At 45.2% G+C, this 25706-nt stretch overlaps 2 protein-coding genes and 1 non-coding gene across 7 annotated transcripts in view; 2 read left to right on the top strand and 1 right to left on the bottom strand.

The window, feature by feature from the left end:
• Nucleotides 1-9855, bottom strand: part of DNPEP (aspartyl aminopeptidase) — a 77403-nt gene extending 67548 nt beyond the window's left edge. Inside the window, exon 1 of the mRNA XM_056537030.1 lies at nt 9794-9855. The gene's annotated coding sequence lies outside the window, so the exon portion shown is untranslated. The remainder of the gene's footprint in view (nt 1-9793) is intronic.
• The window catches only part of DES (desmin), a 92437-nt gene that overhangs the window by 37282 nt on the left and 29449 nt on the right, over nt 1-25706 (top strand). Inside the window, exon 1 of one of the 5 annotated variants that reach the window (XM_056537035.1) lies at nt 15564-15649. The exons of 3 other annotated variants lie outside the window; for them this stretch is intronic. The gene's annotated coding sequence lies outside the window, so the exon portion shown is untranslated. Of the gene's footprint in view, nt 1-15563; nt 15650-16040; nt 16059-25706 lie in introns of those variants that run through there. One more of the 5 variants, XM_056537037.1, reaches the window with a different exon arrangement.
• Nucleotides 21097-21282, top strand: LOC130290082 (U2 spliceosomal RNA). The gene has a single exon (XR_008847504.1). It is a non-coding gene; the product is annotated as a U2 spliceosomal RNA (small nuclear RNA).

The following is a 25706-nucleotide window of genomic DNA, read 5'->3' as shown; positions in this document are numbered from 1 at the left end:
TTATAGTAGTTATATTCTTGTATATAGGAGCAGTATTATAGTAGTTATATTCTTATATATAGGAGCAGTATTATAGTAGTTATATTCTTGTATATAGGAGGCAGTATTATAGTAGTTATATTCTTGTATATAGGAGGCAGTATTATAGTAGTTATATTCTTGTATATAGGAGGCAGTATTATAGTAGTTATATTCTTATATATAGGAGCAGTATTATAGTAGATATATTCTTGTATATAGGAGCAGTATTATAGTAGATATATTCTTGTATATAGGAGCAGTATTATAGTAGTTATATTCTTGTATATAGGAGTAGTATTATAGTAGATATATTTTTATATATAGGGACAGTATTATAGTAGATATATTCTTGTATATAGGAGCAGTATTATAGTAGTTATATTCTTGCATATAGGAGGCAGCATTATAGTAGTTATATTCTTGTATATAGGAGCAGTATTATAGTAGTTATATGCTTGTATATAGGGGCAGTATTATAGTAGTTATGTTCTTATATATAGGAGGCAGTATTATAGTAGTTATATTCTCTTATATAGGAGAAGTATTATAGTAGTTATATTCTTGTATATATGAGGCAGTATTATAGTAGTTATATTCTTGTATATAGGGGCAGTATTATAGTAGTTATATTTTTGTATATTGGGGCAGTATTATAGTAGATATATTCTTGTATATATGAGGCAGTATTATAGTAGTTATATTCTTGTATATAGAAGCAGTATTATAGTAGTTATATTCTTATATATAGGCGGCAGTATTATAGTAGTTATATTCTCTTTTATAGGAGAAGTATTATAGTAGTTATATTCTTGTACATAAGGGGTAGTTTTTAGTAGTTATAAGGGAAATCTGTCAGCTGTATTTGCGGATAAGAGTTATAGACACTGTCTGTATGGTCTAATAATAACAAATTGTAGCTCTACTGAAGCTAATAGCTTTTGCCAAATTTATAAATTTATTTATGTCTCAATTTAATATCAAGGAGTCGGATGCTCAAGTGTCAGGTCTTATGACTTGCCCTGATCTCCCAGCACTTATGTAATAGATGTATGGAACCCTGAACATTAGCCAAGAAGGGACTGGGAGATTGGGGCAGGAGAGAAGGCATGTCAGTCTGTGGCACATGAGCCGCATAGCTCCGCCCCTTGACACTTGGTTCAGAAATGAGAAGTTCATTTTATGAGTTTGCTAACCACCATCATCTCCAGAAATGGTGCAATTTGCTTTTTACCAGCTATGTAATAGTGTCTGCAGCTCTTAGCGGTGAATATAGTCCACAGATTCCCTTTGAATAGTTATATGTGTCCCAATGACAGAATACAGAAACAAGATGTAAACAGCAGTTGTGCCAGACTGACATTTTACCTAGATGGGGTCTTTGCCATTAGAAGGACCACCCATAGATATTTTAGTTTAAAGCTATCACAGGAGGATCTGATACACACATTAGGTAATGTCCCTGGTATGTTTAAGTCTTGTATAATAAAACGTCCTCAGCTCCGTAAATCTATATCCTCTCCTCTAAAGCCTCACGGCAGAAAATTCCTTCCCATGTAAAGTCATATTAATACCGTAACTAATGTCATGGAGCCTATTGGCGGTGTGACATAATATATAGATTTAATACTTTGTGTGTATGCATGCTTTTAAGGAAAGGTTAATATCTGTGACGCCAACAGTAAAGTATGTACAGGGAACTGAATGTATGTATGGATATGATACATCACAGTGATAGATAGATATTAGATAGATATGAGATAGATAAAAAGATAGATAATTAGATAGATAGATAACGCCAGAGCAGCAGGGGGACAGCGGAGAAGTGAGTAATTCTTTTTCCAATGGGCCTACAGTATGAGAGTAGTTCGAGGGGGCCTAACTACTTTATGGTCATGGTATGGCAGTATTATATGTCCCTTTTCCCTTACAGATAACACACAAAACTAGCAGTGTGCACCTGTGCACATTTAATTTTGTCTGGAGGTGCTGACTATATTGATAATATTGGTCTCAGTATACAGGATTTGGTCTGTAACAGTATGATGGTAATATGTATGGTGATAATATTCCACCTTGTATGTTGGTATCATTGGTCTCAGTATACTGGATTTGGTCAGTAACAGTATGATGGTAATATGTATGGTGATAATATTCCACCTTGTATGTTGATATTATTGGTTATATTGGTCTCAGTATAGATGATTTGGTCAGTAACAGTATGATAGTAATATGTATGGTGACAATATTCTTCCCTGTACACTGGTATTATTGGTAATATTGGTCTCAGTATACTGTATTTGGTCAGTAACAGTATGTTGGTAATATGTATGGTGATAATATTCTTCCCTGTATACTGGTATTATTGGTAATATTGGTCTCAGTATACTGTATTTGGTCAGTAACAGTATGTTGGTAATATGTATGGTGATAATATTCCTCCTTGTATACTGGTATTGGTTATATTGGTCTATAAGCAGTGGACCGAAACATGACATAAAAAGAGTATAATATAGAGCATACAAACACATTAATTGTACAGAGACGAAATCAGAACATCCTGCCATGGTCTGAAGCACAAGCGAAACGTACGTTGGGGTTGGATGTGGTAGGTAGGTAGTGCATGGCAGGATGGTCTGATTTAGTTTCTGTACAATTCATGTGTTTATATGCTGTATATTATACTCTTTTTCTGTCATGTTTCGGTCCACTGTTTGCTTATATCAGCCTTGTGGATGCCCTTGAATCCTCTTTCCGGTATTGCGATATTCCTTTGGTAAATACTTATAATATTTTGTATTCCTCTGTATGTCATGTGGCTGTATCTACCATACCCCCTCCACATTTTCTTTAGCTGTTAATGTGGTGCCTTGTTTTTAGATTTTCTTTACATTTTTAAATGTATGTCCAAATCTGCATATGTGGTGTCCCAGCACCGGATTGCATCCGTTGCCTTGTGGTAAGGTCCCCAAAGTCAGAGTCCCTAGGTGTAGGTGGGGTCCTCATCCTTAGCTAGTCCCTTGTCACCTCTTTTGTTATTAAAATTATTTAAATTTAATGTGTATATATTTGTATAGTAAGTGTACTTACCTAGTTAGTGTCGCGGGACCTGCGGGTCACGTGATGCGTTCCAAGGACTCTGTGGTTTCTGTGTACGGGACCTTTGGAGGAAGTCAGGTGTTCACCCATCAGGAAAAGTGAAGAAAGTCCAGCTCACCTCCCGTATCGTGCTAGGCACGGACTGGTGCCCGGCCAGGCGCCCCGAATACTGAAGAATAAAGGAGAAGTCCAGCACTGCAGTGAAGGCAGCTTTATTCAGTGAGAAGCACACGGTAAAAACACACTAGTCAAACATGTTTCAAGCGCGAACGCTCTTCCTCGGTCACCGAGGAAGAGCGATCGCGCTTGAAACATGTTTGACTAGTGTGTTTTTACCATGTGCCTCTCACTGAATAAAGCTGCCTTCACTGCAGTGCTGGACTTTTCCTTTATTCTTCAGAGTTCACCCATCAGGCTATGTAACGGTGAGTGACAGCTGACCATGGACCAATCCAAAAAGGCCCCGCCCCTACCCATATAAGGGCGCGACGGCCATTAATCGCTCTCTTGTTCCTGGGCTGTTGACAGGGAAGGATCTGCGCTGCTGTCATCAGTGAGTTAGGCCCGAGCCTTGTGGCGACGGCTGATCTTTACTAAACTGTGAGTGTAATCAATCCCTAAGCACTCTGCAAGATCACCGGACCATATCTAACCCCTAAATCCGGACGGATCCTCGCAAATTACCCTAAATTCTGAGACTTATATAAAAAGTCAAGGTCCGCAACAATGGTCAGTCACTGAGGTGTGTGGAGACTGTATTAATGAGACTGTTACTGTTCATTGGATGTACCACAAGTCCTTAAGTACAGTTTATCCAAGTTCAAGTTCAACTACCTTGTGGACCTTCAGTCGTTATATGCAAGTTCAACTACCTTGTGGACCTTCAGTCATTATATGTATGCACCTATCGTTACTGGGAAGGGCGGCGATAGGCCGGAGAATTACCTCAGCATACTAGCCCTCAGCCTGGCGTCACGAGTGATAGGGTTAACCTTAACCCCTGATATACTGAAGCAACACCCTGACTACACTACCCCTACCCCAGAGGCCTACCACACATATATGTTAAATAAAGTGATACTCTTTTTACATTACTGGTTTTCTTGGTTGGTGTGTAAGAAATGATTGATTTAGCACTGACATTGAAAGGTGAATCAGAGTTCCCCAAGAGAGAACTTGAACTTCAAAATAAGATAAATTCAAGTCAGTACTAAAAGAAAGGAAACACAGACAGTTTATTAGGGATCTTTCGGAGTTACATGGACACTTCGGACCAGGAGGTGGATAGGAGGCCACGCAACCGTTCTCCATACGGGACATGTTATCGTGGAAGGGGAGGATGGAACTCACTAGGGGGTTACAAACAAAGAGGCAGAAGAGGCAGGAATCGGTCAAAAGCTTATTCCTCCTCACAATATGCCTCTGGTACTTCTATAAATCCCCCTCAGATGGGAGCCTCTTTTTTTGGAGCAGGGCCCACCAACCTCCCAAACACAGGGATGATGTCCTCTAGTAGTCCGTCTACACCCGATACAAACAAGAGTGACAACCAGATTATAAACCTTTCCAGACGGAATCTAAATGACTCCGAAATCTCACTCCTCAGAAAAGGGCTTTATTTTATACCCACAAACCGTCCTGATATTTTTGGTTGGGTGCGTGATCTTAATCTTTTTGCATGGTCACTACAGTGGAAAAAATGATTTAAGCTATGTGCACAGAGAGAGAATAATGCTTTGGGCATTTCACTTGATGATTTGGGGGATGTACGTTTGTTGGCATCCATGCTGGATGAGAATGAACGATTGCCAGTATTGGGCCCCTTCTCTAGTTGTAAACCAAAAAGTACCAGAATGCCACCAGTCAGTGAGGATGGCAGTATCAGTACCTTTACTCGAGTGGTTGTGAAAGAGATTGAAGATACGTTACACCATGGTAGACCACCTGTCTCCAACCTGAGTAAAGTGGGACTGGAGGATCTACAAAGCCTCGTGAAAGATAAATGGATGAATGATCACAGGAAAAAGTCCGGTATTGGTAGCGCAAACCACTGTGCAGCCGCCGTGTACCCGCATCGGGTTCTGTAGCCTCTCCACTCCCCGGCTATGCCGGGGAGCGGAGAGGCTGCAGAACCCGGTGCGGGTACACGGCGGCTGCACAGTGGTTTGCGCTACCAATACCGGACTTTTTCATGTGATCATTCATCCATATACCTATCGGTCAGATTTCCTCCACACCGACGGCGGGGAAGCACCACCACCATCCCTTTTGCTCTTGATTGACCCATGTGCATACGGTTGTTGTGGCTCTTACACAACAACACCAGGTGAGCAGTTTTCAGTACTTTTCACTCACTGTTTCTGCTCCTGATACCTGTAACGATACCGCCCTATGGGAAGCTCTGCCTCTCTTTTATTCTCGAGAAAGATAAAAACATTATTATAAAATCCTCGGACAAAGGCGACAATCTGGTCATAATGGATTCCACCAAGTATGCGTCCATGTGTCTACAGGTACTCCAGGACGCTAAAGGGTACAGGATCCTTGACAGGGACCCTACATCAGCCTTTCAACTCCAGCTTAAAAAGTTACTCACTGATGCCAAATCAGAAGGTCTTATTGACAAGAATGAATTCCTGTTTATGTATCCAGACAGGAAAAAAAAACCTTTACAGTGGCGCTGCTCGTTCAGGTCAAATTCACAAGTCCAGACGTGAAAAGTATCAAGTTTATTGACACAAAAACACTTAGGACAGGGTATGACAGAGTACAAGACGCGTTTCAGGAGCAAATTCTCCCTTATTCAATTGTAGGAAAAGGCTGTCTGGTGTAGTAGTATCAGGCACAAGTATAACTACAGATGTGAAAGGCGCCAAAAAAAGGTCAAAGTTCGCATAGATGGTCGTCTGTGTGAATGTCCTATAGATAACATAGAGCTTTTATGGATTACTTGGTGGACGGAACATGTAATGTGATGTGCAACATATAAGGAATGATATATATCAAATAAAAATGACAAAAAGGAGATCTTTCTCCGTGGTGACTCCGTGGGATTTTTTTCTCGTCGTTACCTCAGAACGAGGCTTGGTTTCGCTGTAATGAGAGCGAAGTTAGGATAATCAGACGTGGATGGTTTTGAAAATGCCGCCTATTCCATTCACAAAAAGAGCGACCGATATCATTCCGGGCCAGGAGTGACGTCATGCGCTGGAGTACAGGAGGATTCTTGCATATAAATATATGGTCACATGATACTGGGGGTAAAGCTTGTGGAGCGGATGTAAGGCAAATCAATGGTGTCCTTTATATTATAGAAGAAACCCATCAGGTGGTAAATATGAATTCAAGGATTTTCTTGAGTGATGGAATTTGGACCTATCAGGGGATTACATTCTGTTGTCTATGATTGGCTAAAGTGTGTTCACCAGTAGCCAGTCAAAGATGCGCCTACTTCATAATAGAAGTCAATGGAGGGGAGATTCAGAGACTGTTGACATATATGCCAGCTATGTACATGATAGGTGGGCGTACGATGGAGAATGAGCCAATTAGATTGGTGCCTACTCCGGACTGTGAAATGCGGCAAGTTTCAAATTGACATAACGTGTTTTGAAGGGAACGGTGTATTATGAGGCAGATGGCGTATTGCCGTGAGGTATCCATGATTGGTTAAAGTATGATGGAAGCTGAGCCAATCAGAATGGCGCTTGAGGGTCAGAATACATTAATTTAACCCTTGTGGGACCAGAGTTTTCAGCTTGAAAATCCAGTAGCTCTCTCTCCTACATAACTGTGTGTAACGGCGATGGCACGTTGACGGGATCTGTTCTATAGGTGTCACTGTGAAGTTGTAGAAATCACAGTTATGCGGGATGGAGGCGTGTCGCAATACGCCATGTAATTGGTACCCGGTCTTGACATTAAATCTGTGTTTGTTTCGGGAGAAGTTTCTCCCGAAATGCGTCTTGTACTCTGTCATACCCTGTCCTAAGTGTTTTTGTGTCAATAAACTTGATACTTTTCACCTCTGGACTCCTTGTGAATTTGACCTGAACGAGCAGCGTCACCGCAACGTTTTTTTTTCCTGCTTGAATTCTCTTCATGAACTGCTGACCCCGTCTGAGGACATCGGCCCCGGACTGCAGGCTGCCGCTCCTGTTCACACATCTGTAACTCAACATGGAGGGGTTATATGCCTGAACCCAAGGTTCACCTAAGGGGAGCACATTACCACCCCAGGGCCATTGAGAACCCCATTTACCACACAGAATTACACGAGGCGCTGCCCTCCGTTTTTTTCCCTATTTTCTCCATTTCCTATTTATTTATCCAGCACACCCCAATGTGGACCAGATTCTACGCCCTTTTGTTCTGTCCCTTCCGTCTTATATTAGGGTACGTTCACACGCGCGGATTTTCAGCGGATTTAACGCTGCAGATCCGCTGGTGAAGGCCCGCTCTATGCTGTCTTTAGCGGCAATACGCAGCTACCAGCAGACACACTGCAGCGATGTGCGAGTAAGCCGCGCACATCGCTGCAGTGTGTCTGCTCGTAGCGGCGTATTGCCGCTACCATCAGGCACATGTAAAGATAGCATAGAGCGGAGCCTTCACCAGCGGATCCGCAGCTAAATACGCTGTGAAAATCCGCACGTGTGAACGTACCCTTATAGTTGGAGGATATTACTCTTGAGGACAACTCGTGGTTGTGCTCTATAGACGTAGAGACACTCTACAGCTCGATCACCACACGATGTGGGATTGAAAGCTGTGGAATTTTTTCTCAGCAGTGGGCGTTTACATCATCATGCCCACAATAAATTCGTACTGAATTTACCGGAATTTGTCCTCACCAAAAATAATTTCGTAGAGATTTAGCAAAACTAGAGTAAGTGAGATCAGATTTCAGCCTCTTTGGAGAAGTGAAGGAGCGGTGAGATTGGTTACTACAGGTGACTCCTCCGCTTTCCCGGTACACCAAATAAATCTCCCGGTGACTTTTACCTGTCATCGGTGGCTTTGTGGTCGGAGTGACTGTGGTGTCACCTCTTTACCCTTGCCCATCCTATAGATATATCCGGCCACCCCCCCCTCCGGACTCACATGTGGCAGACAGGGCTGGGGTTACAGAGCAATAAATGCTGCCGGTTATTTTCTGCCCTTCAGTGACTGAAAGAAAATAGTGAAAGATCCAGACAACTGCTGAGTCCCGTCCTCTGCTACCGAAAGAACATACAAGTATTAGAGAGTCCCCGTAAATATGTCTGAACAGTCACTGATATGAGTCGCTCTCTGGCACCAGGCTGCTATATATTGGTTTTTACTGGGTTGTCTGTGCAGCATATAAAAGGGTTGTCACTAAATGGCAGCTCTGCCTAGTAACACTTGACACACTTCCCTCACGATCGGCTTTAGGCTATGTTCACATGGGTAATTTCAGGGGAGACAGTGGGCGCCGGCAGAATATATGGAATATATAGAAAAACTTGTATAACTTTTAGGTACCGTATATACTCGAGTATAAGCCGAGTTTTAAAGCACGATTTTTCCTGCTGAAAACGCCCCCCTCGGCTTATACTCGAGTGAACTCTCTGCCTGTCAATCCCTTCTCAGTGGTCTTCAACCTGCGGACGTCCAGAGGTTTCAAAACTACAACTCCCAGCATGCCCGGACAGCCGGCATGCTGGGAGTTGTAGTTTTGAAACCTCTGGAGGTCTGCAGGTTGAAGACCACTGCAGCCTTCGTCATCATCCAGACACCCCCTTTAGTTTTCTACTCACCTCCCCTCGGTGGGAAGGAAGGGTGAGCTGGTCCGGGCCATCTATGCTGCAGGGACCGTCCGGTGGGGAGGGTTAGTCGTTCCGGGCTGTCCATTTTCACTCGGAGGGCCCTCTTTTCCGGGCCCGGCCCCGGACTAGTGACGTTGCCTTGACGACGATGCACAGGGACGTTCATGTTGGGAGTTGTAGTTTTGCAACATCTGGAGGTCCGCAGGTTGAAGACTACTGATGAAGGGATTGACAGGCGGTGATAATGACGGGGGGGTCTGGATGATGACATGGGGGGGATGATGTATTTCCCACCCTAGGCTTATAGTCAAGTCAATAACTTTTCCTGTTTATTTTTTTTTTTGGGGGGGGGGGGGGGCGGGAGAGGTGGACTGGGGTATTTTTTTAAAAATTATTTTATTAAACTTAATTTTTTAACTTTTTTAACTAGTCTCACTAAGGGACTTTAAATAGCAATTTTCTGAATTGCAGTGTTTTATGTCAGCTTTATGCAATCTATAAAGCAGTGTCTGCCAACCAGTGTGCCTCCAGCTGTTGCAAAACTACAACTCTCAGCATGCCCAGTCACTCTTTGGCTGTCTGGGCATGCTGGGAGTTGTGGTTTTGCAACAGCTGGAGCCACCTTGGTTGGGAAACACTGCTATACAGGCATATAAATGTCAGACCTGGGGGCCTTCATAAGACCCCTTGCTACCATGGAAACTTCTTGGCAGCCGGCGATCGTGTTGCAAGGTGTCAATGGGACAAGGAGACGCACAGTGTTGAATTACATGCAGCGGTCATGTTTTGACCATGGCATGTAACAGGTTAACTGCCAGGAATGGCAGCAATGGCGGGGCCTTGGCTATCATAGTAAATAGGAAATATAAACCGCCAGACCTACTTACCTTTTATTTTTAGGTGTTTATGCTCTGGGTCTTCAATAGAGTCACACGATAAGAGAATCACATGACCTGTAATAAGAAAACGCAGGAGATAAAGCGCCAAATAAAAAAAACACCAAAACCAATACACAGAGTAGGAGATTCATGACGCTGTCTTTAGTGAGATTCTCCATGTTGCCCATAGCAACCAATCACAGCTCTGCTTTCATTTTACCAGAGAAATGAAAGCTGAGCTGTGATTGGTTGCTATTGGCAACAAAGAGAATCTTAGTAGAAGAGAAATGAGGGCGCAGTTTTTTGTGGTGATTTTTTTCTCCTCAGGTTAGTAAAAACACCAAAGGTTGTGCCTGTTTTTATCCTTAGGCTAAGTTTCTACTTGTTTTTTTTTGTTTTTTTTCGTGGCCCAAAATAACGCCATAGCATTTTCCTGTGTTTGATGTTTTTTTCTGCCATTTTTTGCCCTTGAGTGGAAATTGCATTTTTGGCCTCTTTTGAAATTTTTTCAAGACTTGTTGGGCACAAAAAAAAAAAAAAAAAAGATGCAGTAGTGATGGAAAAAAAATATATATTTAACGAAATTCATGTTTTTTATAAAGAAATTTTCATACATTTTTAAACAGAGATCAATTTATGTGGGCGGGCAGGGCAATAAAAATGTAGCCGACAATAATAAAATATATTTTATATTTTCTAGGTAGTACTACTACTTCCAGCATGGAACACAGTGTTCCATGATGGGAGTAGTAGTTCCTGTACTAATAGACAGATAAACAGGTACTACAGCTTCCAGCATGGAGCAGAGTGTGCTCCATATTGGGAGTAGTAGTACCCGCAGTTAAGTACAGATCACAGAGGGTGTCACTCCTGACACCCAATGCGATCATCCATAATATAGCAGAGATGTGGAGCGGCTCTATACAGTGCTCGCATCTCTGCTCTGTACTCTGGTCGGCCAGTGATGTGGATAGGAATTCACATCACTCATTCATATTTTCTGCCCAGAGTGGTGATTGGCCAGATGGTGGCAGCCAATCACCGCTCTCAGAGGGAAATATGAACGGCGAGTGGCTGGCCGGAGTACAGAGCAGAGATGCGAGCGCAGGAGTAAGCCGCTCCTCATCTCAGGGATGAAGGATGATCGCAGTGGGTGTCAGGAGTGACACCCTCTGTGATCTGTACTTAACTGCAGGTACTACTACTCCCAATATGGAGCACACTCTGCTCCATGCTGGGAGCTGTAGTACCTGCATTAATAGACAGATCGCAGGGAGTGTCACTCCTGACACCCGTTGCGATCCTCCTGTATAATGTATAGATGCGGCGGCTGCTCTTCTATGGTCCCCTGCACTGACATATATATATATATATATATATATATATATATATACACACACATGTTCCTATTTCCCATAGAGAGTTGTGATTGGCTGGAACCATCTGGCCAATCACAGCTCTCTGCAGGAAATATGAATAGGTGTATATACACGTCAGTGCAGGAGACCATAGAAGAGCGGCCGGCCGCATCTATACATTATACAGGAGAATCGCAATGGGTGTCAGAAGTACAGGTACTACTACTCCCATCATGGAACAGAGTGTTTCATGCTGCGAGTAGTAGTACTACCTAAAAAATGTAGAAAAAAAAGTGAAAAAACACACACACACTACATTTTTATTACGTTTTTAGGTCGCTGCCTGCCCACATAAATTGATCCCTGTTTTAAAAATTAATAAAAATGTTATTATATAAAAGAAAAATTTCGTTAGATAAAATTTTTTCCATCACTACTGTATCTTTTTTTTTTTTTTTTAATGGTACCCTACAGAATTTAGTTAAAAAAAGGTATCTCCATCACTTTTTTGGATCGCTAAAGTCCAAAAAAGAATAAAAACCGCTTGCAAAAACGCCAAAGTTAAAACCCACATGTCGTTTATCTTGGCGTTTCTTTTCAACTCCCATAGACTTCTATGGGAGAAAAACGCCATGATTCCAGGGACAAAAACGCCATAGGCTCAACATGCTGCGAATTTGCAAGACCGTCAAGGAGGTGAAAAAACGCCAAAAAAGAGTGAAAAAACACCAAAAGGATTATAAAAAATGCCAAACTGCAAAACGCAAAGTGGAAATAGAATTTTGCAAATTCACATTGATTTACAGCTAACATCTGGCCGCAGCGTTTTTTCAATGAAAAAACGCCATGGGGGCTGTTTTGGTGTTTTTTTGGGGGGGGGGGGAAAACGTACAAACAAAAAAAACGGAGGGCAGCACCAGCTGTGATTGCAGCCATGTTGGAGACATTTGTGGTTTCTTCTCCCCCCATTTCCTCTCTTGGCCCCAGCTGAATCCTGCCAAAAAAAACTGGACTGGAAGATAAACATGTAGTAATTCAGTGTAACAGCTGAGACCATCGTCCTTCCAACACCGCCATCATAGAGGTTTAACCTCCTCATTGCTGGAGGCCAAGAAAAATGTATTGAAGAGATCAAAAAATGGGGACTCCTCTCTCTAACAGGACGGCACAGTGCTTATGTAACCCAGTGTTTCCCAACCAGGGTGCCTCCTGCTGTTGCAAAACTACAACTTCCAGCATGCCCGGACAGCCAAAGGCTGTCCGGGCATGCTGGAAGTTGTAGTTTTGCAACAGCTGGAGGCACCCTGCTTGGGAAACACTGGTGTAACCTCTAACTAATCTCTTGTTAAACAAAAGAAGCTATTGTTGGGTTCCTTGTGGAGATTAATGTGAAGGGACATTGAGCCCAGAAGTATGGGGCATCATGATTTGGACTCTTTGGGGGGTAATTTATCATTGATTTTAGCCTGTGTACACATGACGGAATTTCTGAGCAGAATCTGGCAGAAAAGTTCTGCATGGAAATTCCGTTGCAGGAGAGTCCCATTGTTTTTATGTCATTTCTAATCCACTAGGAAATGCATTGCCATCTGTGGTGGCAGGGTGTGTGGTGCAGGGCAGATGTTGTTACCCTAGGGGCAGATGGCATTAACCCCTTGTATTCGTGATGCCAGGGTGTGGTTTAGCCTATAACCACCCGAAGGTATACTGCTGGATCCTGGGCTAGGCACGGGGGGCAATAATGACTCCGACGCCAAGTTATGGACAACGGTAGCTTTACTGAGGGTAGACAGTTGATAAAGTCTATACAGTTCAGCCAGGGCCCAAGGAGGTGACCAGTGACGCAGAGACCTTAAAGGGGTACTACCGTGCTAACAACTTATCCCCTATATAAAGGATAGGGGATAAGTTGCCTGATCGCGCGGGGTCCCGCCGCTGGGGACTCCCGCGATCTCGCACGCAGCACCCCGCTCTCATCAGGCCCCGGAGCGAACATCGCTCCAAGTCTGATGACTGCCGATCATGGGGCCGGAGTATCGTGACGTCACACAGGGGCGGAGCTGTGACGTCACGATCACCGGCCCCGTCATCAGACCCAGAGTGGATGTTCGCTCCGGGGCCTTATGAGAGCGGGGTGCTGCGTGCGAGATCGCGGGGGTCCCCCGCGCGATCAGGCAACTTATCCCCTATCCTTTAGATAGGGGGATAATTTGTCAGCATGGTAGTACCCCTTTAAAGTCTTCAAAAAGTTGTTTGTTTTACATTTAATAATTAAAGGGGTACTCCGGCCCCAAGACATCTTATCCCCTATCCAAAGGATAGGGGATAAGATGTGTGATCGCGGGGTCCCGCCGCTGGGGACCCCCACAATCTTGCATGCAGCACCCACCTGTAAGCACTGCAGGAAGCGCTGGAGGCTCTCAGTGTTATGCCTCCCGACCACGGGGAGGGAGTATCGTGACGTCTGGACTCCGCCCCTGTGTGACGTCACACCCATCCCCCTCAATGCAAGTCTATGGGAGGGGGCGTGACGGTCGTGTGAGCCTAGCCTAAATGAGAGATTATAGGGGTACTCCGCTGCCCCGGTGGTCAGGACATTCTGTTCCAAACACTAGGTGGGGGCGGCGGGGATCGTGACATTACGGCCATGCCTCTCTTGATGTCAAGCCACGCCCCCTCAATGCAAGTCTATGGCAGCGCCATGCCCCCTCCCATAGACTTGCATTGAGGGGGCGTGGCATTATGTCACACGGGGACGGAGTAGTGATGTCACAATACTCCATCCCCGTGGTCGGGAGGCATAACACTGAGAGCCTCCAGCGCTTCCTGCAATGCTTACAGGTGGGTGCGGCATGCTAGATTGTGGGGGACCCCTTGATCAGACATGTTATCCTTTGGATAGGGGATAAGATGTCTTGGAGCTAAAGTACCCCTTTAATTTTGATAGTATGGGGGCCCTTTCGGTGTATTCTAGGCTGGTGCTTCCCATTCCTTTAATTTTGCTGTATAAAATAGTAGACTATGCTATTTTATATAGAGGGATAGGTTTTTTTTTTAAACTACCGTAGTTTGTATGGATAACGGCCTATTGGTGACATGTGCCGCTGTATACGTTTAGACATCACAGCTATTTATCAGGAAATCACATTGGAAAATCTTTCCAAAACACGTGTCTCTAATAGAGGGGAGACACGCAGTGTGAACAGAGCCCTTACCCTTTACTCCCACACACAGCGCATATACTGTTGCCTGGCAGAGGATCTGATAGGGTCCTATTCTGGTAGCTGCCTATAAATAAATACAACCTCTGAAAGTAGATAGCAGTATTCTTTTCCGGTCTAGGAATCCATGGGTGGAGAGCGGTCAGGTGACATCTAGGAAGGCCACATTGAAACGTGCATTGAGTCATCCGGACACTGGACGCCAGAGGCGTCATATACAGAATATGGGCTTACTATATACACCGGAGTGATTCAGCACTGCTGGATATAACTACAGGGTATAATGATACCGGGGGATTCAAGGAGGATGGGGCAAAATGATAGCCTCGGTATTCATAACCAAGAGAATGTAACACAAATTTATCGACAAGACGCACCATGTCATATCACAGAAACATGCGAATGCTTCTATATGTTACTCACTAGGTCGTGCAGATGCTTTACTTGTTTTTTTTTTGTGTCTAGCTTCTGTATTTGGCTCACAAATCCCTCTGTTCTGCTGCTCACTCATTCTGACATCGACTGCTCAGGAAGGGGTGTGTCCAAGGCAAGCACCGACCCCACCCTCACTCACCATGCATTCACTTCCTCCCTGAGTCTGCTGTGCTGTGCTGTGTCTCTTCATCCAATCACTGCAGGCTGCTCTGTAATCCCCTCCTCTCTGTTTTCATGCTGCAGTCTGATAGGACAGGAGTGGGCACAGAGGAGGGCTAGCTCCGCCCTCACTTCCTGGACTTTGTCCCTGCTTCTGCTTCAGCTGGGACAAAGATGATGCTGCAGCCGGACAGGATTATGTTCTGGATGGGATGGGGACCCCTAGTGGTCTTTTTTTTTTTTAAAGCCATGATTTAGATAATCATTTTCTTATGAAGTATGTTAGAAAGGTTATTGTTTTGCCAAGATGTACAACATATAAAATGTTTTTCATTCTGATAGCGCCCCTTTAAGTGATTGGTGACACATCACATGTCTAGGTAGTAGCCCAGTTCTGTCCAGATGTGGTCCAGCTTCCTCTCAGATATGGACTCCGCTGTCTCAGTGATGTGTTTTATTCATTAAAACCTGTCCAGAGGTAAAGTTACTGAGTTGCCCACAGCAACCAATCAGATTTATTTTCAGAAATGAAAGCCGCAATCTGATTGGTTGCTATGGGCAACTCAGCAACTTTTCCTCTGGACAGGATTTGATAAATCTCCCTTGCTGAGTCCTTGATGTAGCCTGACAGAAAGAAGTCACATGGTGTCAGATCTGATCATCGCGGAGGCAGCGCAACATCGTTGCTTCTGGTACGGCCGATCCAATGTTCCAGGTTAAGGGTGAATGGTTTTTCTGAGCCCCAAAATCTAACATGATTGACCTTCTCACTGAGATGAAAGGCCTCCTCATCACCGAACACCGGCCTGTCCGAGAATTCATCCTTTTCCACTCGGCCCTGAAAGTCAATGCAAAAGTAACTGACCCAGATTTATCAAACTGTGTGAGAGAAAAAGTGGAGTGATTTCCCCACAGCAACCAATCACAGCTCAGCTTTCACTTTACCTCAAATCGTTAGCAGAGCTGTGATTGGTTGCTGTGGGAAAATCCCTCCACTTTTTCTCTCACACAGTTTGATAAATCTGGGCCACTGTGTTCCAGTTTGTTGTCTGGTTTCACCTCCTGAAGAAGATATTGGCCATTATTTACTAAGAGTGTTGTGTAGGTTTCTTTGTGGGTTTTAATTCCCTACAATTTATTTTCCACGGTATTTACTAAGGTTTCCCTACATTTTGCTTTTTTTTTTTTTTTTTTACACCTGTTCTGATCTGTGGGGTTTTCCTCAGCTCAAATCCACCACATTTTATGTGGAAACCTTAGCAAATATGTTGGGTTTTTGTGAAAATGTCGGGAACACGCCCCTTTTCTGAGACCACGCCCCCTTTTCCTGACAGCCGTGCCCCTTTTTCGGGTTTTCTTAGCAAAATGGAGAGTTAGTCGGGGTCTTTTCAATTCTGGCGCAAAATCTGGCACAGACAGAATCTGGTGCACAACCCGACAAAATATGGTGGGTTTTCAATAGGTCCATAATCTGTTAAGCTTACAACTAGGGATCGACCGATATCGTTTTTTTAGGGCCGATACCTCTGTGGAGGTTAGGGTCGATAGCCAATAACTTATACCAATATTCCGGCATAAGTTAACGGCTATTTATCCCCCCCCCCCCCCCTCCCCAGGCGACACCGCTGCAGATCATTGATTTTAAGCGGGCGCTTTAAATCAATGAACTGCAGCGGCTTTTGCGGTGCCAGAGACCGCCGGCACCGCCCGCTTCACTCCCCCTGCCTGTGGGGTCCTGAGTCCTATCACCGCTACCGCACCATGCTGCATCCCCCCACCACACCGCCCCGGCCAGACACCGCCGCTGCCTCATTGCCTCCCCCATTCCCGGTTTTATAATTACATGTTCCCAGGGTCCGCGCTACATCTGGCTCCGGCGCCGTCCTCCTGAGCTGTCACTGTGCGCACCGACGGTGACGTCGCTTTGAGGACGCCACTCGTCATTGCGCTGCGCAGTGCACAGCGTAACACAGGACGCCGCAGGAGCCAGAAATAGCGCGGCCCCCGGCCCCAGGAACAGGTAATTATAAAACCGGGAATGGGGGAGGCAATAGGACAGCGGCGGCGGCAGTCTTTGACCGGGGCGGTGCGGTGGGGGGTGCGGCGCGGTGCAGTGGCGGGGGGTGCGTGCGGTGCGGCGGTGGGGGTGCGGCGCGGTGCGGGGGATGGGCATTATCGGATTATCGGCAAGGTAATTGCCGATACCGATAACGTCCAAAATCGTGAATATCGGACGATAATATCGGCCAAACCGATAATCGGTCGATCCCTACTTACAACCCAGATTTTTCAATAAGAAACGTACGGTTGCCACCTGGCCGATGTTTTGGACACCCTGTCGGTATTTTTTATATTAAAAATACCAGCAATGCAATGACCGGTATTTATCCAACCAATGCTCCAATTCACAAAATGTGGCTCCATAACCTATACCATTGTTTCCCAAACAAAGTGCCTCCAGCTGTTGCAAAACTACAACTCCCAGCATGCCCGGACAGCCGTTGGCTGTCCGGGCATGCTGGGAGTTGTAGTTTTGCAACAGCTGGAGGCACCCCTGGTTGGGAAACATTATACTACTATATAGTCCGACATGCTGGGAGTTGTAGTTTTCATTTGGGACAGCTGCTGACCCACAGGCTGTATCAGGGCATGCTGGGAGTTGTAGTTAGTAACTAACTGCAACTCCCGAATTTAATAAAAATAAATTTAAAAAAAAGCTATTAAAAAGTCACATCAAAATAAAAATGGTCCTGTTAACAATTACAGATCGGGGGGCAAAAGAAAAATGACCCTCATACTGGCCCATATAAGGAAAAATAAAAAAGTTATAGGGGTCAGAATAGGACAAAATTTCTCCCGCATATGTGGTTCCTGTGATGTCACGCATATATAATTAATTATGCAAATTAGCATGGCCGGTATTTTTCAGCAAGAAAGGTAACAACCCTAAAGATGCGGCATATGATTGTGGCCCCTGTAGTTCCAGCCTGGCTTTGTTTTCATTTTCGAATCACTCTGTATATGACGTCTGGGGTCTACAAAACTAACAAGAATTTGGGCTGTATTCATTGTCGTCCAGGTGGTACTTGTGTCGGGGCCCAGGTCAGTAAGGGCCCCAAATAGAGATGAGCGAACTTACAGTAAATTCGATTCGTCACGAACTTCTCGGCTCGGCAGTTGATGACTTTTCCTGCGTAAATTAGTTCAGCTTTCCGGTGCTCTAGTGGGCTGGAAAAGGTGGATACAGTCCTAGGAAAGAGTCTCCTAGGAATGTATCCACCTTTTCCAGACCACCGGAGCACCTGAAAGCTGAACTAATTTATGCAGGAAAAGTTATCAACTGCCGAGCAGAGAAGTTCGTGACGAATCGAATTTACTGTAAGTTCGCTCATCTCTAGCCCCAAACTCATCATTACCCACCAGTCACTGTATGGGGGGTACAAAGTTTTATCTGTAGAATGAAAGCGTCCTCTTTAATAGGAAATCACAAGCAAACCTGGTTTCCCAATATGGTATTTATTATTTCACATGAGTTTAGACGCACAAGCCCTATATCAAACTTTATCTCCCACCCATAGACACTGAGGGTGTTGTAGCCTGGGGGGAGTAGGGTATGGGGAGTGTAGCTGTGCGGTTACTAAAGGGTGCTTGTTAACCCTTACTATCCGTGACGCCAGGGTGAGGGCTCCTCTGTAATGCTTTTCCTACCGCCACCCTTCATAAGAGCGATAGGGAGGTATTGAATAATTGAATGTCCACAACCGGAGAGTTTTGCAGAAACTTGTCGGAACTTTACTGGAGATGTTATGCAAACTTTACAACCGGAACAGTCTCTTACATGCAAAGTCTCTTATTGATTGACAAAGGTCGGGACCTTAAGCGGTTTAGAGTCCGTAGACTGATTTGCGCTGTTCCACTGGATTTAGGGGATTTAGTTTCGCTCCAGTAGTCACACTAACTTTAGCGGGGATTTAGTTTAGGACTCACGTTTTAGTTTAGTGCTGAGGTCGGCAGGCTTCTGGCCTAGCGTGCCTTTGAATGTTGCGCAGATCCGTCCTGCTAGTCCGGCATCCACGAGAGCAGCAACCCAAGAGAGCGATAATTGGCTACAGCTCCCTTATATGGGCTAAAGCTGATTTGTCCAATACTTCTGTCAATCACCTTTACACAAAGTTATGGGTAACATGTGACCTAGGGACCTCCAAAGGTCCTCCAACATACCATAGAGGAATTAACATAGTCACATGACCGAAGGTCCTGAAACGCTTACAATGTAAGTACACTATACATTATATTAAATATACACATTATTAAGTATATACATGTGAACATTATATTATTAGAATAGAAGGAGGCGACTAGGGGCTGTCCCACCTGGGGGACCCTACCTGACGTGGGAACTCTGACTTTGGGGACCACTACACAAGGTACGGAATGCAATATGGTACCGGGACACCACAAGGGATTGTATAAAGATCATAATATTCTTCCTCAACTCAAGAACTAATGGGGTTTAGGGGAGCGAACAACGTGCCCATAGCGGACTTGCCTATATCTAATGGCTGCGCTGATCCAGAAAAGTAATGGATATGGGTGGGAATTTATCATTTAGGTTCATTGTCTACATAAATAGCCAAGTAGCTGAGATGTAGAAAAGTTTTTAGAGTGTTTGCACCAAAATTTTGCGACACTTTAAAAAGTTGATAAATAACCAACCAGTGCAGAAAGTGAACCGTGCCGCACTACATTCAAGTTGTTTCCCTGAAATGATTTGTGAAAAAAATGTGTGATTTCTTCACCCATTGTATGAAAAATATTGCAACAATTTACTACAAAAAAAAACAGGGTTAAAAGGGGTACTCCGGCCCTGAGACATCTTATCCCCTATCCAAAGGATAGGGGATAAGATGTCTCACCGCGGGGGTCCCACCGCTGGGGACCACCGCAATCTTGCAGTCGGCACCCACCACTTTGAGCTGCACGCCGCGGTGCCAGCTCACAAACTGCCGGGTAGCGACCACGGGGCCTGAGTATGGTGACGTCATGACTCCACCCCCGTGTGACGTCACCCCCTGCCCCCGCTATGCAAATCTATGGGAGGGGGCGTGACGTCACCATACTCCGCCCCCGTGGTCGCCACCCGGCTGTTTGTGAGCTGGCACCGCGGCGTGCAGCTCAAACAGGTGGGTGGTGAGCACAAGATTGCGGGGGTCCCCAGCGGTGGGACCCCCATGGTGAGACATCTTATCCCCTATCCTTTGGATAGGGGATAAGATGTCTCAGGGCCGGAGTACCCCTTTAAACGAATGATAAATTCCCACCTTAGAAACTTGCCTAAATGTAAGTTACTTCATAAAGACGTTGCACCTCTTTGATAAATATGGGGAAAGTGCACATGACACCTAGAAACGGAGGATAAAGCCCCCCCTCCCCCCCCCCCCCCCCCCCGAAAAAAAAAAAAACAACCACAATTTGCTTTTTTTATAGGCTTTTGTTTTTAAAGGGGTACTCCCCTGCCCCAGCCTTCGGATCATTTTGTTCCAAACACTGGGTGCTGGCCCTCATCAAGCCCCCTTCCATGGACTTGCATTGAGGGGGCGTGATGTCACGACCCCCGCTGCCCGCATACAACAAAATGTTCTGAATTTCTGAGTACCCCTTTAAGCTAGTAACTCTGCTTTAAATGCGCTGATCTATCACCCTAACTTTTTGCGCCATGATCTGTAGTTTTTATCTATACCAATTAGGGGCAGGTGTGACTTTTTGCTCTTTATCAGTGTTTTTTAACTGGTGTGCTGCGGCACAATACACATCTGTAGGTATGCCACAAGCTGACAGCACTTACATAACTTATCCTGTCGGGGGCCCTGTTCTGTGTAAAACTCTGCCCCTCTACCCTGTCCATATTATGGCGCCCTACGGTGGAGCATGTGACCGTACACATCACTCTGCCTTCTCCACTGCACATGTAACGCTATGGAGGAAGTACAGTGATGTGTATGGTCACATGCTCCTCCATAGGACGCCATAATATGGACGGGAGAGCCAGAACACGGGAAAACAGGGTAGATGGGCAGAGTTTTACACAGAACAGGATGAACTATATAAGTAATAGTATAATGGGGGGGGGGGGGGGGGGCAAGCTTCTCGGCCTCTGGGCTAAGATCAAGTGTAGTATCTGTTCTTATCAGTTTTATGCCGGTGGCAGGTGACGCCGGTGTGGTGCTGGTGGGGATGGGTGCTGCATGGAGGGGGCAGGTGTACCGGGGCGTTCTGGGACTGGTTCTGAGGAATCAGCTCGACGGCTGCCCCGATGTGACCTGTTCCCTCCGGGTCTCGCCATGAGGCTGAGAGGGTCTAGAGCCGAGTTACTTTTGTGCCTTGGGGAGTGGTGACCCCAAGGTGCCAAAAATCACTAGGAGTGTTGGCTCACTGAGTGGAAGCACGGGCACCATGATCTCTTCACCTTGTGGCACTCACCTCTTGATTCCCGGCCTTCTGGCTAGGATCAGAGAAATTTTTATAGATCCGGCCGGATGTCCGGGCAGTATATCTGCGCACATTCACTTATTTATTTATTTTTGTCACTGTGTCACTTTTTGCGTGTTGTGTGTCCACAGGATTGTTAGGATGCGGTAGCCCTTCTGGGTGTCCCTCTTAGTGGTCTAGGGGAGGTGTGGCCATTAGGTTCCGCACCTCCCTACAAACACCCCGGATACTCCTGCATGGACAGGGTACCAACCGTTATCGGCTCTGCGGGCAGATACCTTGGCTAACGCCAAGGGGGATGCCGGGAGCATTTGTGGTCCCCTAGTAGCTTCGTCGAAAAGGGACATCGAATCTGGAACCTTTTGGTCTGGAGGCGAAGGGTAAGGTTTTGGGGTGCGATAGATCGCATCCTCTGTGCTCTTCTTTTAGTGTAACACGTTTTGCACTTTTTCTTGCACTTTGGGTCATTCGAGAGCACGTTCCCCGGCTCTAAAAAAAAATAAACAAATAATGGGGGGCAAGCTACATACAGGGGGTGCTACCCACAGTGGTCCAACCTACAAAGAGAAGGGGGCAAACTACCTACCAGGGGGTCCTACCTACGGGGGGGGGGGGGGAAACTACCTGCAGGGAGGTCTTTTTTACAGTAGCGTTCTACTCACATGGCGGCAAACTACCTGCAGGGGGCGAACTACCTACAGGCCGGTCCTACCTATAAGGGGGCAAACCACTTATAGGCCTATCCTACCTTTCAGGGGAAAACTACCTGAGGTGGGTCCTTCCTACACAGAACAAGTTACCTACAAGGGGAAAACTACAAAAAAAAGGGGAAGGTGGTAGATGTGCACCACAGTAAAAAAAAGATTTTTGAGGTGTGCCCCAAGCTTAAAAATAAAAAGGTTGGGATCATACAAAGGTCACGATCATACAAAGTAAGAGAGCGGGATCACCCACAACCCTCTGTGCACCAAACAACAGGTTAAATATAGAATGGTCTGAAGAATGGAGCAGCCATCTGTACCAGCTGCCGCAGGAGAAGCCGTATATTTTAGCAGCACCTGTCCCCGTCCTTCTTTACGGTTGACTTTTTGAGGTATGTTTTGACAGGGGTGGATAGGATCAGACTGCGTTGTGAGAACAATCACTTAGGCCGGTTTCTCAAGAGCGTTAAATGAAGATGTTTTTGTGCCCGTATTACAGTCCTGAATATCATAGATATGTATAAGGCGAGGTTTTCACATAGGTTTTTTTTCTGGCATTTTTAGGGAAAACTGCCCCTGCAGAAGTGGATCCAGTGCGAAGGAGAAGTATAATTCCTTCCTTTATACTCCCCCATTCCTTTTGAATACACCTCTGGCTTTGGCTGAGAAACTGAAAAAACTGTGGTCACCAAGCCTTAGGCCAGTGTTTCCCAACCAGGGTGCCTCCAGGTGTTGCAAAACTACAACTCCCAGCATGCCCGGACAGCCAAAGGCTGTCCGGGCATGCTGGGAGTTGTAGTTTTGCAATGTGGTGTCCCGGCACAGGACCTTGTCCTGTTCATGTCCTAAGTTCCCTCAGGAAGAGTCCCTACAGTCCATAGGGCTCTCCTGCAGGGCTTTCCCCCCCCCCCCCCCATTCTTATCAGCTACACCTTATATAAATGCATTGTAAATGTGTTGTACATATTGTCTATTCTATATAAAGTTGTACAAATGTACAGGACCTTCCTGGGTCATGTGATACTGTCATGTGATGTACCCAGAGTTCTCTGGGTTCAGGACCTACAGGCTTGGCAACCAATGGGCTGTAGTCCAGCCTCTTTAGTATATAAGGGGCTGTAGTCTCTAAGGGGGAGATTTATCAAAACCTGTGCAGAGGAAAAGTTGCCCAGTTGCCCATGGCAACCAATCAACTCGCTTCTTTCATTTTTAACAAGGCCTCTGCAAAATGAAAGAAGTGAGCTGATTGGTTGCTATGGGCAACTGGGCAACTTTTCCTTTGCACAGGTTTTGATAAATCTCCCCCTAAATTCTCTCTCTTCCTGCTGGACACTAAAGAAGCACAATCAGCATATACTCAATTCATCTCACCTAGGCCGAAGCCTAAGGAACCTGCAGCCACTTCAAAACCTGAGTTACCAAGCTCTATCTACAATTCCTAGTGACTACTACTCAACTCAAGCATACAATTAGCAGCACAGTGGCCTGCATAAATCTCAATACTACAAGTCCCAGCAAGCCTGTGAGGTATCCTGCATCCCGGTTGCCTTTAGAGAAACTGCATAATTGTAAAGACTGTTCCATAAGAAGTTTAAGTAAAAGTTCCAGTTATGTCACAATTCCAGCTCCGGACATTCCTTTATTGCCTGCCGTTTCTGGGTTTGTTGTCGGCAGGGCCTTATACAGAAAACAGGGAATCGGGAAGCTGCTAGACAACACCATAAGGCCGACGAGAGGACTACACAACTTCCTGTCAAAAGAGAGGGAGGAGCCTTGAAGCTGCTGAGACAACACCAGACTGACATCATGCTAGGAGTTCTAGCCACAAAGTCACTGAAACACTAAAACATAACATTTAATACTAATCGCTAAAACTGGATCCTAAGGAGGATTTTTTCTTGGACCTCCTTAGGATCCGGTTTTAGTGATTAAAGGGGTACTCCAGTGGAAAACTTTTTTTTTTTTTTTTTTTTTTTTAAATCAACTGGTGCCAGGAATTAAAACAGATTTGTAAATTACTTCTATTAAAAAAATCTTTACCCTTCCAGTACATATTAGCAGCTGTATGCTACAGAGGAAATCCTTTTATTTTTTAATTTCTTTTTTATCTTGTCCACAGTGCTCTCTGCTGACACCTGATGCCCGTATCAGGAACTGTCCAGAGCAGGAGAAAATCCCCATAGCAAACCTATGCTGCTCTGGACAGTTCCTGACACGGACAGAGGTGTCAGCAGAGAGCACTGTGGACAAGATAAAAAAGAAATTCAAAAATAAAAGGATTTCCTCTGTAGCATACAGCTGCTAATATGTACTGGAAGGGTAAAGAATTTTTTAATAGAAGTAATTTACAAATCTGTTTAACTTTCTGGCACAGTTCATAAAAAAAAAAAAAAGTTATGTTTTAGTGTTTTAGTGATTTTGTTCTAGACCAGTGTTTTCCAACCAATGTGACTCCAGCTGTTGCAAAACTACAACTCCCAGCATGCCAGGACAGCCAACGGGCATGCTGGGAGTTGTAATTTTGCAACAGCTGGAGGAGCTCTGTTGGGAAACACTGACCTATACTATATACTAATATACAGTCCAACATGCTGGTAGTTGTAGTTTTGCAACAGCTGGAGGCACACTGGTTGGGAAACACTGTTCTAGGAAGTACTCTATTTTATTTTTTTTATCTATGGACGATGATTTGTGAGTTGTAGCCACAAGCTGATGCCCTTTGGTTTAAACCAGTGTTCCCTTACCTTACCCATCCTATCCTGACAGCCAAATTGTAGTTCTGAGACAGCTAGTGGGTCATGAAGAAGTCGCTACTGTGTTACAATGTTACAATGACAAGTGACCCAGGTATGCCCACCTGCCCTGTCCTAAAAAGCTAGATGCCACATTTAATCCTTCCAGTACTTTTTAGGGGCTGTATACTACAGAGGAAATGCTTTTCTTTTTAGCTTTCTGTTCTGTCACGACTACAGTGCTGTCTGCTGACCTCTGCTGTCCATTTTAGGAACTGTCCAGAGCAGGAGAAAATCCCCATAGAAAACATATGCTGCTCTGGACAGTTCCTAAAGTGGACAGCAGAGGTCAGCAGAGAGCACTGTGGTCATGACAGAAGAGAAATCCAAAAACAAAAGCATTTCCTCTGTAGTATACAGCAGCTGATAAGTACTGGAAGGATTAAATGGGCACTGTCACCAACTTTATTTTTTCATATGTTGTAGTATTTATGTACTACAACATATCTGTAATATATTTTTTCTTTCTCAGGGTGATTTTTACGTTTGAAAACCGGCCACTAGGGGTCTCCCTCCTAGTGGCCGTCTACAGCACAGCGTACGTCACGCCTGAATTCGGACCGATTGCGGCCGGGCAATCGGTCCTAATTCATTTACACTGCGCTCGCTACCTGCCTGTCAATCAGACAGGCGGGAGCAAGCGCATTGGCTCCCCGGCTAGTGGCTGGGAGGCCACTCCTCCCGCACATGTCATCGCCGCCGCCGCTGTCCCTGCGCGCCCGCTGCCGGACTCCACTGCAGTATCAGTAAGTATGTTTATTTAGGAT

Source organism: Hyla sarda, chromosome 8 (assembly GCF_029499605.1).
Source record: "Hyla sarda isolate aHylSar1 chromosome 8, aHylSar1.hap1, whole genome shotgun sequence".
In the NCBI taxonomy this organism is placed as follows: Eukaryota; Metazoa; Chordata; class Amphibia; order Anura; family Hylidae; genus Hyla; species Hyla sarda.
This window is presented reverse-complemented; position numbering and strand designations above follow the sequence as displayed.